Genomic DNA, 15,732 nt, shown 5'->3' on the forward strand with positions numbered 1-15,732 from the left:
TGTGTTTTCTCTGACCAGCTGGGTCATTTTGTTTTCATTAAGAGATGCACTTTCACACAAGTAATTTCATCTTGAATGTGGCACCTGGTTTTAAGCACTACATTGAACGAGATTTTAGGTTGTGCGCGTGACAAGCCTTGCAGGGGGATTTTTGATTACACACAGCATGGCACTGTAGTAATTCTTCAGTAATTCTTAGTAGTACAAGCGCTGGGAACACAGACGGGTGTAGGGAGACTCCCACTCCAAAGGGGCCTCACAGCCCGGTATTTGAGAAATTCTTGCCAGTACTTCCCGGGGATATCCAAAAGCTCCTTTTGGAGGCTAATTCGGGATCCCCTCTTGATCCTTGCCCCGCTAAGGTTTCGAAACTGGCCTCGGGTCCAATAGCGGATTCTCTAACCTCTATTTTTAATTTAATGTTTGAAGCTGGACATTTTCCCAGTCAGTGGAAACTGGCCTCTGTTTTGCCCCTCCTAAAAAAAAAAAACTCCCTGCCAATGACCAAAATAGTTTTCGTCCTATCTCCAGACTCCCCCTACCGGCAAAACTGGTGGAGAAATCCAGGAATAGACAACTTAGCCAGTTTTTGGATGAGACTCAAGTGCTGGACCCCACTCAGTATGGTTTGAGGCCAGGGCATAGCACTGAGTCGGCCCTTATAAAAGCCATGGAAGAGATCAGGGCTGAGGTGGATCAGGGAGGGAGGGCAGCACTGATTCTGTTAGATCTGTCCACGGCGTTTGACACGGTTCACCACTCTATACTGTTGACCCGATTAAATGCATGGGGAATTCAGGCGAAGGCCTGGGAACTTTTAAGATCCTTCCTTGCGGACAGGAAACAGATTGTGGCCATGGGGGACTTTCAGTCCAAACCCTTTTCATTACCTTGTGGGTTCCCTCAAGGATCCTCACTCAGCCCGACTCTGTTTAACATTTATGTTAGTGCTTTGGCCCCAGTTATAGACGCCTTCGGTTTTGGCCTCACATCTTATGCAAATTGTGGTATCTCTGACACTGGAGGGAGAGGCTGATATGGAAGGACGCTTTTGAGAGTGCATGCTAGCAGAGGGCAGTTGGATGGCCAAGAACTGCCTTAAGCTTAATTCCGAAAAAACGGAGGTGAAATTTTTGGTAATAGCACGAGTTTCTGGAGTGCCTCCTGGTGGCCTGACTCAATGGGCAAACCCCCCGTCCCAACTAGAAAGGTAAAGAACTTGGGAATATTACTTGACGATAGATTGACCTTAGGACCTCAAGTAAATGCGGTAGCATCCAAAACCATCTCTATCATCAAAATGTTGAGGAAAGTCTTGCCCTCGCTGCCCAGGGAAAGTAGACAAACGGTAGTCAGGGCTCTTGTGATGGCCAGATTGGACTATTGTAATGGACTCTACCTCAATATACAACAGAGAGGGTTAAATAAACTGCAGATACTACAGAATTCGGCAGTTAGATTGCTTACAGGCTCCTCAAGTTTTTCTTCAGCTTCTAAGGAGAGGAAAGCTCTACACTTGCTTCCAGTTAAAAGCCGAATACGATTTAAGGCACTGTGTTTAGCTTTTAAGGCCTTACACGGCATGGGTCCAGAGTTTTTGCAGCTTAGACTGCGATGGTATGTCCCAGGAAGATCGCTGCGGTCCAAAGAAGCCTTCTTGGCCAAGGTGCCACGTATAAAGAAAGCCCGTTGGGGGGGCAAAAGCTTTATTTACGGCACAGCAAAAGCTTGGAACGAATTGCCCCATTATCTTAGGACCATTACGGATCTCTTGCCTTTCCGCAAAGAATTAAAGACCTGGCTCTTCTCCAATAAGTAGGCGTCCTTCCACTTTTCAGCGGCTACTAGTCTCAGGGAATTTAGTCAGCGCCAGGACACCTCCGGGTATTTGTTGCGCTCTATAAATATCATTAACATAACTTAACATAACATAACATGTGCGAGTGCGCGTTCATACGTACGTTTGTTTAAGTGAATTCCTGCCATATGGGGAATCTACGTCCCGTGGGTGCAGGTTTAGATTTTTCCTTCCTTTATTTGGATTTAATTTGACGTGGTGCGGCATTGTAGCAAGGTTTTTACCTACCAGCGCATATTCTTGAGCGTGCAAGGTGGAGCCTGACTTTTGGATAGTGCATGCCTTTTTGTTTATCGTGCATGGCAATGTTTTGACTCCATCAGAGTCTCTCTGATTAGTTAAATTGCTTTATGCATGTTGGTGAGGGGGCCATTCAGGTATAAACACCCTCTGGCATGCGTGAACTCCGGCTGGGGTGGATGACATTTCCTAAGGAAATTGGGGGCATATTATCAAGCACGGCGTTTAAATTATCGCCGCTTTAGCGGCAGAAAACTGACGTTAAAGAGGCGATAATGGGATTGATTATATGCCTTCGAGAATTCCAATAGAAGCCCATGTTGACACCAGAACATGGGCTTCTATGGGAATTCTCAAGGGCATATTATCAAGCCCATTATCGCCGCTTTAGCAGCAGTTTTCTGCCGCTAAAGTGGCAATAATTTTAATGCCGTTTCTTGATAATATGCCCCATGATTGTGTGTTTTTAGGGTTGAGTAACAACATTGGAAGGCGAGTGTCCATGGAAAGTCCACCTTTCACTAAGGGTCTTGTTAACATCACTGTACCTAATCCACCCAACACTAATATTAGGTATCCATTCCTTATAGTCTGTCCCTGATTTGTTTATAATTGTAGTCCTGAGGAAGACCCACTGTGATGTGCAGTTAATAACATACAACTACAGGTTTGAAACGTTGATGACAAGGTCTAATGTTCTGTGTCAGTTATCCTAAAATAGATAACGAGGATAAAAGGATAGTCTGAACTTTTGATTTTGGACATTCTGAATTATATGGTCTCATTCTTTACAGTATTGTGTGGATGGACACTAGGATGTGTATTTTCTCACCATGAATATATTTTGTATATGTAATGAATACGTTTTCGATAGCATATTGAAAATTAAATAAGGAAAGAAAATTGCTTGATTGAAAGTAACGGTGGGTATTTGATAACGCATACACTAAACTAGAAATTGTCTCTTGTGTTGTGTGAGATTTCTTTGATTTTTTTGTTTACTCCTTTTTGCAAACTAATTCAGCACTTCAGTGTCTGCATTCAGTGCCAGGGTACATGGATTGCTCGTTTTAATTATTAAGACACTCCCTTTGCTTTAAAAGAGATCAATTAGTGACCCTTTGGTGCTGATTGTTCAACAATTTCACAATTCTTTTCTAAAAATTGTGAGACCCTACAGAACTCTTTGTAGTCTTTAAAAAAAAAAATGAAGGGGGCACAAAAGAGGCAAAATCGAAGTGTGGCACTGTAGAGGTTTAGGGAGAGTATGATTTCCTGATTGATCTGTGTATGTTAGAACTGAAACAATATTAAAATCAACTCTTAAACCCTTTTCAGATCATATGAACAAAATAGAATCAATTTTGGCGGCATCTACTTTTTGTACTACTGCTGGTGACTAGTGTTTGTAAGGGCAATTGCCCCTTTTCCCCTGTGGTTGGGAATAGTGGCTCTGTTCTGTCTCTAAGTTCTCAGCAGATAGTTAATGTCAACTCCAATGCCACTTCTTCCTTGTTGCCTACAGCACGTCAGCTGCCACAGTTGTCAAATCCTCCTTTACTTGTCCCGGTGAATGCTCCTGTCTTCTCTTGGTGTGTGTTTGACTTTGGTAATTCCACCCAGCGGGTTTCTTTATAGGATAATCCCCCTTTGAAGTTGAGTATATTTTGCCTACCCCCTTCTGCTTGTTCCTATGTAATAGTCCTGGCCAACGTTGCAAAATTAAAATTAACTCAAGAGGAGAAAAGTGGACCCTTATTATGCAAGATATTACATTGGTTATACAAGTGCATTGGTTCAGTACAGCGCATCGCAATAAAATATTAATAGTAAATGGGGATTCCAATGTTGTCAACTTCTGAACACCCGTTGTAGTTCGCAGTTTGTTAGTGAGGCCTCGATTTTCCTTTTCTGAGCCTTTTCAGTTTCTCCCCCTGCATATAAGTTTTTATAAGCCCTCCTATGTGACACTACCTTTACACACTGGTTCGATTTTTCCTTCAGGTCCAGGTTTGAGCTTGTTCCAGCCTGCTAACATTATTAGTACCTTGCCTCTTTCTAACAGCTTTACAGCACTTGAAGGATTATCAGGGCTGATTGGCTTATAAATTTGTCTGATTTTCATGTGACCCCCAAGTGTAATAGGTGCAGCTCTTGATGTATTAGAAATGGAACATGATCTTATAACCAAGGGATCTGAGCTTGTGTTTAGCGTCCTAAACATCATCTATTACGTTCCCTTTCCATCAATAGTAGTAAACTTGTCTGCGTGGCTAGTTTCCTGGATCTCAAGCTTATTTTCGTGCCTTATGGTTCCTGGGCTGGAATTATTTCATACCATAATGATAGGTTTTCTCAGGCTGTGGGATTTTTAATGTTTTCCAGGTAGTTGGAGGTGAGCCTATCTCATCCTTTTTAGAGATTTATACAAAGGAATGTGTTCAAACTACGAGCTATGGGAGTGGCATATGGAGCCATACAGAATGTTGAAAACTTCAAGCAGAAGAGAATACATTTTGCAGGTGCCTTCTTTCTCTTCCGCATTCCATTCCATTCCATTCCACACTTCTTCTGCTCTCCTTACCTTACCCTAAGGATCACATTAAGATGGGGCCCTTTCTGCTATGGCTATCGGTAGGGAATGATTCCCGGGCCACTTTGAATCATGCTATAATTAACGATTGTCTAAGTTGTGACCATGGCTTGAACATTCCATGGATAAAATATGTTGCGCATCATTTAATTGATCTGGGCTTATCTTCCTTACTATATAACCCAGCATCAATATATAAAGATGAAAAATTGATTGTTAAACGCTTGTTTCTCGACTGGAATTGTATTCCTAGGGAAGGTGTGGAATTGAGTAAGAAACTCATTTGGCAACCAACTGTTATAAAAGCTATTGTCATGAAGCCCTTTCTTCCCTTTGTGTGCAATAGCTGGGAGAGGGTCTTGTTATTGAGATTTAGAACAGGTACTATATGTTATTTATTTACCTTCCTCATGTGGCATCTTGGTACAATAGCTGGAATGAAGAGTGTTTGGGGAATCTTCTCTGCTCAATCCCTCCTGCACTTTACAATTTTTTGAAAAATTTATAGAGTTTTTAGAATATAATTTTTATTGCCACTTTAAAAGACACATACATTTAAACAATGTAGATCTCCTCTGCCTTACTTACAAATGTTGCTTAATGAGGATGTGTGTTGTAGAATGCAGTGCTTTTTTAAATCTTCTGTTTTTTCTTGAAAATGTCTGCATTTATAGATATATGTATATTGTAAACTATGTTTACATATGTTTGCCTTTATGATAGTCTCTGACTTTCAAATAAAGATTAATTGTCTTAACTTGCCCTGTGTTGCTTTTGAAAGACTATTATGGCTCCTCAAAGATGCTGTATTGTAGGCCTGCATAGTACATCCATACATTCCAATACCCTGCATAGAAGAGTATTATTCAAACATACCCCGAGTTTATGGGCCTTTGGAAGGATGAAACATTGGGCTACCCAGTTCTTGGACTGGCAATCAAGAGGTGGAGAGACAATACTTGCACTATTAGTGCTCCTGGTCGGACCTGTATTTTACACACCTATGATCAAGAAAACTCTCTCCTGTTATACCAGCACAGCATTTGCAACACATGGTCCTATAAAACACACTGTGCCAGCTTTCCTAGATAATGGGTGTTAGACCTAGTGGTTTCAGGCTGGCTGTGAGGCATCAAAGCCAGTCAGAATCCACTATTCCAAGTCGGATGAGTATGATAAAATTGTCCAAATAACCTGTGCTTACCCTCTGGTAGCTTGGCACCGAGCAGTCAGGCTTGCCCTCAGGGCTCGAGTGTAAAGTATTGATACAACATCACACTTGAAACACACTGCGTACCCACAAAAATACACTACATTGTATTTTTTACAACTACTGGTGACTATTGTTTGTAAGGGCAATCCCCATTTTTTGCCCTGTGGTTGGGAATAGTGGCTCTGTTCTGTCAACTCCAATGTCACTTAATCCTCGTTGCCTCCAGCACGTCAGCTGCCACAGTTGTCAAATCCTCCTTTACTTGTCCCGGTGGATGCTCCTGTCTTCTCTTGGTGTGTGTTTGGCTTTGGTAATTCCACCCAGCGGGTTTCTTTATAGGATAATCCCCCTTTGAAGTTGAGTATATTAAGCCTACCCCATTCTGCTTGTTCCTATGTAATAGTCCTGGCCAACGTTGCAAAATTAAAATTAACTCAAGAGGAGAAACGTGGACCCTTAAAATGCAAGATATTACATTGGTTATGCAGGTGCATCGGTTCAGTACAGCGCATCGCAATAAAATATTAATAGTAAATGGGGATTGCAATGTTGTCAACTTCTGAACACCCGTTGTAGTTCGCAGTTTGTTAGTGAGGCCTCGATTTTCCTTTTCTGAGCCTTTTCAGATTCTCCCCCTGCATATAAGCTTTTATAAGCCCTCCTATGTGACACTACCTTTACATACTGGTTCGATTTTTCCTTCAGGTCCAGATTTGAGTTTGTTCCAGCCTGCTAACATTATTAGTACCTTGCCTCTTTCTAACAGCTTTACAGCACTTGAAGGATTATCAGGGCTGATTGGCTTATAAATGTGTCTGATTTTCATGTGACCCCAAGTGTAATAGGTGCAGCTCTTGATGTATTAGAAATGGAACATGATCTTATAACCAAGGGATCTGAGCTTGTGTTTAGCATCATAAACATCATCTATTACGTTCCCTTTCCATCAATAGTAGTAAACTTGTCTGCGTGGCTAGTTTCCTGGATCTCAAGCTTATCTTCGTGCCTTATGGTTCCTGGGCTGGAAATATTTCATACCATAATGATAGGTTTTCTCCGGCTGTGGGATTTTAATGTTTGCCAGGTAGCTGGAGGTGAGCCTATCTCATCCTTTTTAGATATTTATACCAAAGAATGTGTTCCAACTACGAGCTATGGGAGTGGGATATGGAGCCATACAGAATGTCAAACACTTCAAGCAGAAGAGAATACATTTTGCAGGTGCCTTCTTTCTCTTCCGCATTCCATTCCATTCCATTCCACACTTCTTCTGTCATCAGGAGCTCTCCTTACCTTACCCTGAGGATCACATTAAGATGGCACCCCTTCTGCTATGGTTATCGGTATGGAATGATTCCCGGGCCACTTTGAATCATGGCATAATTAATGATTGCCTAAGTTGTGAGCATGGCTTGAACATTCCATGGATAAAGTGGAATTGAGTAAGCAACTCATTTGGCAACCAACTGTTCTAAAAGCTATTGGCATGAAGCCCTTTCTTCCCTTTGTGTGCAATAGCTGGGAGAGGGCCTTGTTATTGAGATTTAGAACAGGTACTATATGTTATTTATTTACCTTCCTCATGTGGCATCTTGGTACAATAGCTGGAATGAAGAGTGTTTGGGAAGTCTTCTCTGCTCAATGCCTCCTGCACTTTACAATTTTTAGTACATTTTATAGAGTTTTTAGAATACAATTTTTATTGCCACTTTAAAAGACATATACATTTAAACTATGTACAGCTGCTCTGCCTTACTTACAAATGTTGGTTAACGAGGATGTGTGTTTTAGAATGCAGTGCTTTTTCAAATCTTTATTTCTTGAAAATGTCTGAATTTCTAGATATATGTATATTGTATACTATGTTTATATATGTTTGCCTTTATTATATTCTCTGACTTTCAAATAAATATTCATTGTCTCGACTTGACCTGTGTTACTTTTGAAAGACTATTATGGCTCCTCAAAGATGCTGTATTGTAGGCCTGTATAGTACATCCACACATTGCAATACACTGCATAGAAGAGTATTATTCACACAAACCCTGAGTTTATGGGCCTTTGGAAGGGTGAAACATGGGGCTACCCAGTTCTTGGACTGGCAATCAAGAGGTGGAGAGACAATACTTGCAGTATTAGAGCTCCTAGTCAGACCTGTATTTTACACATCTATGATCAAGAAAACTCTCTCCTGTTATATCAACACAACTTTTGCAACACATGGTCCTATAAAACACACTGTGCCACCTTCTCTCGATAGTAGGTGTTAGACCAAGTGATTTCAGGCTGGCTGTGAGGCATCAAATCCAGTCAGAATCCAACATTCCAAGTAGGATGAGTATGATAAACTTGTCCGATAACCTGTGCTTACCCTCTGGTAGCTTGGCACCGAGCAGTTAGGCTTATCCTCAGGGCTCGAGTGTAAAGTATTGGTACAACACCACCCTTGAAACACACTGCGTACCCACAAAAAGACTCCACATTGTATTTATAAAACACAGGTCTTTGTGTTACACACACATTAAAATCGAAATGAGACACACATTGTAAATACACTCTACAGTTATACGCAATTATTAAACTTCTCTATTGAAATCATAATGATACACACATTGTATATACACTTTATGGTTATAAGCAATTGTCGAAATTTCCCATGAGCAGAAAGGTCAAATGGTCAAAATTCTTTGACTACACCAAGTGAACCAGCCCCTCAGTCTTTCAACTACACCAGGCAATGATATACTTTGCTCCGGATGTCTTCCCATCGACTAAACAGTAGGAACCACCCAACACAGAAAGAAGCAGTACAATTCAATTCAATAAATCTTTATTCGGTAAACAAAATCACCATAATGGAATTGAAGTCAAATGTCAGTAATATTAATTTCCTACATAAAAATAAACAATAACATTAATATTAAAAACAATGACATTAAATCAATTAACTCAATTAATCTGGTCTCAACTTCTAGCCACCCAGACAGCTTGTAAAAAACATAAAACCAAAACAAATCACAAGTTCAGAGGGAAACATCTGAAAGTACATCAGGGCAGGCCTAACTTGTTTAAAATTCAATAACTTCCGCACAGGGATTAAAAAAAGCTTCCTAGGCCAGCTGAAGTAAGGGCAAAACATGATAAAATGGAGCGTATACTGCAGAGATAAATTGTCACAGCCACAGGGTGCTTCCTCCACCCGAACCCACCCACGTGGGGAAGCCAGCATGTGATGCAATTGATTACACCTAAACCTGGCCAATATAAACCTGTCAAGCTGTGATCGAACCAAACCCAAATACTGTTCCATCCCCTGCATGGTTTTTAAAAGTCTTTGACCCCTAACAGAAGGATTCTGGAGTTCTAAACCTTCTCTCTCCAAATGGGAGCATTTCAAGAACAACCTTTTGACCCTCCCCAATTCCTGGACAGAGAGTGGGGTAGGGTTGGTAAAAATGTCTGGCCTATCTATAGAAGACAGGGCCGCCTTAACATGCACAATCCACGGTATTCTAGATACCCGATTCAACGCCAGGCAGTCCTCAAGAATCAAATGGCTTAACTTCAGCCCCACCGTCCTCCAAATCTTGATCCAGCACGTGAGCGGGCGTAGAGTTATCAAATCAGAGATATAATCAAGTCCCTGTTTCTCATGTACAGAAAATGCTGGGGTTGAGTGGGGAACCTGGATCAACTTACACAAGAAATTATTCTCCATTGTTTAAAACCAATCCAACTTAGCATACCCCCAGACCTCACTTCCATACCGCAGCTGTGCAATATACTTGGACTGATAAATTATTAGGCAATCCCTTGGTACCCTAGACCCAAGCCGTTGCGTAAAACTAAAAACCACCCCCATAGTTTTTACAGACTCAGATCTTTTGGCTTGAATCAGAGGTTTCTAATAATTATTAACATCAAATGAAACACTCAAATAGGGGAAGGCCTTGACTTTACTCAGGGTAAAATTTGATACCTTGAAAGTCTTGCTCCTTGTTGCTTTGGGGCCCACTACCATTATGTAAGACTTCAAAAAGTTAACAACAAGTCCAGGAGCCCCATAAAAGACATGTACTTGGCCAACAGCAGGTCCAACCCCTGTGCAGTCCGAGCCATCAGGACCGCGTCGTCCGCATATAATTGGACAGAGAGAGATTTGTCACCAATTTTAGGGCAATCGGACAAAACTGATTAAAGAGCAGACTCCAATCCAGTAACATACAACGTGAACAGAAAAGGGCCCAGTAAGCACCCCTGCTGAAACCCACAACTCATCCCAAATGACTGAGTACACGTAGCACCTTGAGAAAAGCAGGTCAGGTGGTATGTTGTACGGGCCCGGGACCTAGTTGCTAGATAAGGCTAAAATGCCTTTTGTACGTTTATCTAACATAAAACCACTTTGCTACCAGGGGACCAAGATGCAGCATGGATATTAACACTCCCATCAGCCCCCTGCTTATAAACGCCCTCAAAATGATCCACCTACTGTTCTTCTGAAATATGATGACATAGAAGCAGACCAGAGTCCTCAGCACAACCAGGCCTGTTAATGCACCAGATGAGAGCGCTGTCACCCATTTCACTGGCTTGACAAAGCTCCTCCCAGTCTAATTCCTGTAAATTATATTTACACACCTTTTGCGCCTGCTTGTAAGCCCGCCTACAAGTTGTAATCAGTTACTCGTCCCTCTGTGATTGCTTCAATGCCTCCTTCAAAAGACACAGGGATCGCGAGCAATCCCTATCAAACCATTTTGGGTTTTGTGCCACCCTACTGGTAGGAGTCTTCACAGTCAAAAGTTTGCCAACCCGAGAGCTATGCCTTTAAAAGTTTTGAATACCTCCCCCCACCAGCCTCACTATCCAAGCAAATGTTGAACTCCCAACTTGCAAAGAGAGGGGTTTTGGGGCACTGGGGGTCCACCTGGGACCATTTCAACCTTCTTTCCTGGTCAACGGCCACAAGGCTCTTGAGGGCCCCCTTTGACTGATGTTTTGGGCCCAAGGCAGTGTCCAGATTTAGGGATAGGGGATTGTGGTCACTAAAAGGACTATCAATGATATCAAATACGAAATGAGTAAATATAAAGGTGCTGAAACAAATATAAAATCAATAAGCAATCCCCTGCCCCTCCCTTTGTAAGACGGGTGAATTGCTGGGTTCTAAGAATTCGCTTGTTTCTCCAAGCTAAAAACCATATTAGGGTATTCTAAGAACTCATTATACCCCCTACCCTCTTGTGAGTAACAAAGTGAAGACCTTTGTTCAGCCAACAACTGCCAGAAGGGGAACTGTCATCAAGGGGAGGATTTCATAAGTGACAATTAAAATCAACATCCAAAACAATTTGAGCTTGACCATCCCCCTTAGCTGAAATTGAACTCAAGAGATGGTCCAAATGGGAAACCCTGAAGGGCTCTACAATCCCTCACTTGCTATTGTTAAAATTAACTACCACCAACGAACTGGACCCAGGGATTAAGAACCGTAGTCCCTGCGTTTGGCCACCATGCCAGTTGAGGTCCTCAATGTTACCACTCAGCTCAACCCTAACGAACGTCACTAAACTCCCATGCCATTGAGGGTACAGCTGGTACAAAATAGGTCATCTGGCAATCTGTACACTCCCCCCAGAATCTTATAGAACTGGTACACTGTATGCTGGAAGGCCTGACATGAGTCATGCCGGCCGCAGACCCAGGCAACAATCAAAAGGGTCAGCCTAGCTGTCAGTCAGGACCACGCCGTGGTAGGATCGAAACAACAATTTACTCTCACTGCCAGGAGCCCTACACTGTGCTGTTCACCTTCCTCCTTCTGTCCAGAAAGGAAGACCACAGCAGCGTTACATGTATGGCCCAAGAAAGGCTGTCATTGCCCGGTACGTGGCTAACTCACCGCAACATCTCCAACTAAGCCAGACCTCCTCAAAACTGAATGTTACCCCCGAACTATAGGACGGCTCGGACTAAACCACTGTTGGACTCCACAACCAACCAGTACTTCGGATTTTTTGTGGCACACTAGGATTGGTTAAGGTGCCCTCGCTGCTGAGCAGTTACTAAATTTCATCCGTCCGGATTAGACCACCAGGTACCTGACGGCACCTTCACGGTCGCAATACCCGTAGACAAAAGGTTGTGAGACAGGAAGCTGGTGTGCTTCCAAGTCTGGATAAATGTTTTCTCCTCAGGCAGAGGTGTGACTTGCCATAGCCCCTGACAGTCAGCTCTAGGTGCCCATAACGCACATAAAACCCCTTAGACACAGTGTTCTCCACAACAAAGCACCTTGTTGCATGGGTCCAGGGGGAGGGAGCCAAAGACCTCGGACAGAGGCAACTATGTCAGGCACTGTTGTCTTCTCGGTCTGGAGGCCAAAGACAAGTCTCAGATCCCTGCTCAGGTTCCCCCAACACCACTTGGACACCACTTGGTCTGCAGCCCCTGGTTGCAAGCATGAGTCCCTTGGACTCTGCAAGCTTCCCCTGCACTCCTCTAACATATCACATCCCAGCACCGTAGGTGGCTGCTGATCTTTACGCACACACACCTCTGCATGGAGTTATAATGGGATGCATTAGGAAAGTCTTCGTCCCTACCAGAATCACTTCTACCTGTCTCTGCCACACTCAGTGCAGTCCTTAAGATCTTGTGTAGACAGTGAAATCCTATGTGTATCTGGGATCTAGTGGACAGGAGGCAACCTCAACAGCCCTTGTAGAGTTCTTCAGGATCTAGGCCATGGCAGTTGGCCCTTAGCTGCAGGCCAGCAACGTCCAGGCAAAATTCACCAAGTGATAGTCCCCGTCCTGGAGCATGAGAAGATCGAGGCCACTACAAGTCTGTGGATAGTCTAGTTGCAGTCCCTCCTGCGCTAATGATTCTTTGTGTCAATCTCCCAGTGTTGAACCAGCATAGTATGGTTCCAAACCCAAAAGCGTCTCTGGCTGCTGAGGCCAGAGTCCCAGTAGTTATACCCACTATGAACTTTGAAGATATGATAAGTTCAAAAGGCCACCTTTAAAATGCACAGACCCTCTCTAAATTGTGTCCTGTCTGTCATCTTACCCCAAGAGGTTTGATCACAATCTTTAGTGTGGCCAAGACCCTGCCCTTTGGAATGCAGGTGCCAATTCTACCCCCACGTAACTGGCCCAGAAAGGCCCTTCAGAGTCAGAGGTCCGCAGTTTCCCTCGAGCTCCTAGTTTATGGGTTTCTATCAGGAATGCACACATATGGCTGCCCCCCTAGCACCCAGTTGTGAATTGGAAAGAGGCACACAGAGCCATGAGCATCGCGATGCCCACTTTCCCAAAAGTGACATTTCCACACATAAAATGTCGAATCCACTCGCACTACCAGAGAGGATTTGCCATTACAAACCCATCGATGCCAAGCATGATACTGTTACTATTCAGCCTATAAAATATACTGCTCAATATAGCCTTTCCCCATGCTAATCCAATGCAGGAAGCAGGCCCTTTGTACTGAACACACCACCCAGTGCCATTCACGACCCTTGCATGTAACACATACATGCCCAGCAAAAACCTCTTCCCAACACTGCACCCTGTCACCAGGGAGAACTCATTATAGCAAGAAGCATGCAGAACCTGGGCACGTAGCTTTTTAAATGTCCAGCCGAGTAACCATAACACGTGCACACAGGTCCCACCAGGGCAAACCTCTGGAGCAATGGATGAGTTACCTCCGTGGATGGGACAACCAGTGCTGCAGGCCCACAACGATGATTTCAAGATACATGCCCTGGGTATAGGTCTTACCTCTTAACAAGGGACTTACATCTAACTCGAATGAGCCAATCATATATATATACAAGTCACCAGCATGTACATGACAAGGACATTGCTTTGGCACTGCACAGCAGTGTCAACTGCGCTCAAAGTATTAAGACAGCAAAACAAGGGCAAAACATGAGGTCGGCAGCCAAAGCGTTTAGGGGAGACCACGCTAATAAATGTCAGGTTCAACACTAGGCATTGAAACCTGATTTAAAACCCATCAACCCAATGATAAGAGAACTTCTTGAGGTGGTGGTGTCGCAGGCCACTATGTATTCAAAATGTGTAAAATTTACTTCAAAGCTCCGGAAATGTCACTTATGCTTGATGCATTGGGTCTAGCTCTTGACCGTATTCAAATCTTCTCTTTCTTTACATATTTATGTGTTCTTAGGAAGCAACACTAAAAGATAGATTGTCATAAATCCACAAACCAATTTGATGTTACTCGGACAATATCATATGCCAGTTAGGGTATAGGCCTCAAGTGATCTTTTTGGCCATTAGTCACTTTTGACGAGCATTTAGGCAGGGGTTTGTTTTTTGTGGAGAACACTGGAGTCTGCATATTGATGTGTGGTTTGGGGTATGACATGCCAGTGGCCAATTTGGTCAGTCCACAAGGCAAAAAAGTAATTGGAAAATTCAGATGGTCTTTTGGTGATGATGGGCTGTCCCTCCCTCTAAACTTTGAAGTGAATTATGTGAAGGAGACTAGGATCAATTGCATTGTTAAAATTTGCAGTCTTGCAATTTGATCATCAAGAGAGATGTCAATGAGTAGCTGGATGAAGGTGAAGTAAATATTATCGTTCAGAAGCACCCTGCGGTCTTACTTAATCCCTTATTTATTCTTTGTCTCTTTTCATGGATCAAGCACACAAAGCAGAGCTGTAACTCATGCAATGTTTTAATTTTCAAGTCCTTCATCATCACTGCAGACTTCATGTGATCACAGTCATCACACCTGTGGCAGATGGCAAAAAGTTAAGTGTAGGAACCTGGCTCACTGTATACTGCACCAAAGACAGGTACACTGTACAGAGAGTCTAGACAACCCTTATTGGTTTACAGAGGCACAAATAATAATACCAAATGCACTCTTTGTTGTAAGTGTGGGCGAGCAGTTCAGACACAGGGTAGTGCTAAGCATTTGTTATACTCACAGAGGTAATAAATGAGATACACACACTCAGGAATAAATCCGAGACCAATTTAGAAAAAGAAGACATATTTTTATATAAATTTCAACACCAAGAGCTTCATGATCAAGTAAGTACTTTTCAAGATATTGAGTTTTACCGGTAAGTAACATGTTCACTTAAATTTGTCGTTATGTGGTATTGCTTACCTAAGGGACAAAAGACACATACTGCATAAGGGTACTTGCAATAGATTTCCGGGGGTCCCCTTTAGGACTTAAGGTGGCAGGGAGGCAAGGTCCAAAGAACCACTAGCACTTAGTCTTTACCTGCCCTGGAGCATCCGGGTACAGAGGTGCTGGTCAGGTTGGTAGCGCTGCACATCCCACCAAAGGAGTGGGAGGGAACCTAGAACCAAGCTGCACTGGGGTACTTGGGGACAAGACGAAGAGCTCCCAATGGGGGGCTTGGTCAGTGAGGGCCCTGAGAGCAAGGAAGCATGGTCGGTTCTTGAGAACCCAGGCTGGGGTGTTCAGTTGTAGGGTGGTTAGGTCGGCTGGGCATGTGTGTTGCAGGTGCTCTTAGTTGTCGGTCTCGCCAGGTGAGACGACAAAAACAAGACAGCTGGGCCACTCCAGAGTGGATTTTTTAGTGCTGATGTCCCTCAATGGCTGCTCAGTCTTGGGGTCATTGGAGACCAGATTGGACTCAAGCAGATTTTATTTGCTGCATGAGGCCTGACCTGCTGACCTTCTGGACCATGGTGAACTGTTCCTGGCTGGTTGCTGCCTCGGTAGGACAGAAGGACCACAGATTTCTGGCAATTTGCAAAGTGCTCACAGTCCAACAGGGTTCTTGGCAGATGTACAGAGGCA

Source organism: Triturus cristatus, chromosome 5_2 (assembly GCF_964204655.1).
Source record: "Triturus cristatus chromosome 5_2, aTriCri1.1, whole genome shotgun sequence".
Taxonomy (NCBI): domain Eukaryota; kingdom Metazoa; phylum Chordata; class Amphibia; order Caudata; family Salamandridae; genus Triturus; species Triturus cristatus.